Here is a 1,126-nt window from a genome sequence, read left to right as displayed (position 1 = left end):
AAGTTCTTCCACCTTTTCACCAGGTTCAGCAACAATAAGAAAGTTAGACTCTTTTGGTGAAACCAGATTTGTAGGCTTGGTCTTAGGCTTCAAAGTAATATGGTGTTTTTCCCATATGAACGATACTGTGTTTTCTCTTCCATTGTGGATAGTGTTGACATCATGCTGCCATGGTCTGCCTAGAAGTACGTGGCTGGCGTCCATGTCTACCACGTCACATTCAACTTCATCTTGATAGAATTTCCCAATTGAAATTGGCACTTTACATGTTTCGGTGATGCGAACTTCTGGGCCTTTCTTGATCCATCCAATGGCATATGGAGCTCTATGTTTCATAATAAGAAGGTTGAAGTGTTCCACCACTTTCTTTGAGACGAAGTTCTCACAACTTCCACTGTCTATTATCAATGACATAGGCTTTTCTTTGATAGTGCATGTACTCCGAAAGATACTATGTCGCTGGTTTTCTTGTTTTGTTGAACACAACAGCCGTTGAGTAACTAAATTGTACTCCCTGTCATCACCAGAATATTCTTCTGCTTCCTCCACCACCTCGTCTTCTTCTTCTTCTTCGTGTTGTTCATCATCTCCTTCTATGAAGTTAACAAGACGCTTTTTAGTCCTTTCAACCTTTTCAGTTTGCCGTAGAGGACATTGACTGGAGATGTGCCCTGGTTTGCTGCATTTAAAGCATGTATTCAAACGAGGCCTAACGTACGGGTCTGAGTTACTTGTACTGCTTTGAGAAGACCTTTTGGTCTGACTGCTGACCTTGCTGCCACCCTCTATGGGTTTGTTGGAAATACTAAGAGGCTTGGTTGCAATGCTTTCTTTGGTTCTGCTGAAAGTTGCTGTGTCATTCCAGCTCCGTCGGTTATTTGTTGTTGCAATGGTGCTTTTTGCAAGCTTTTCAACTTTCAAGGCCATCTTGTGAGCTTCTCCAACATCCTTGAATGTAAGCAACCCAATTTTGTCCTGAATTTGAGGATTTAATCCCCGTATATATCTTGCAACTTGTTGAGCTTTAGTCTCTTTCAATTTGTTTCGTTCTGCAAGCCGATAGAAATCGGTTGTGAAGTCCTGGACTGATCTGTTCTCTTGAGAAACCTCTTGGTATTGCTCAAAT

The 1,126-nt window shown here is 41.7% G+C and overlaps 1 pseudogene across 1 annotated transcript in view; it reads right to left on the bottom strand.

The window, feature by feature from the left end:
• Window positions 1–1,126, bottom strand: part of LOC101298212 — a 13,983-nt pseudogene that overhangs the window by 5,568 nt on the left and 7,289 nt on the right. The window lies entirely within an intron of this gene.

Source organism: Fragaria vesca, linkage group LG3, assembly GCF_000184155.1.
Source record: "Fragaria vesca subsp. vesca linkage group LG3, FraVesHawaii_1.0, whole genome shotgun sequence".
NCBI lineage: Eukaryota > Viridiplantae > Streptophyta > Magnoliopsida > Rosales > Rosaceae > Fragaria > Fragaria vesca.
Note: the sequence above shows the minus strand (reverse complement) of the source record. Positions and strands in the feature narration are given on the sequence as shown.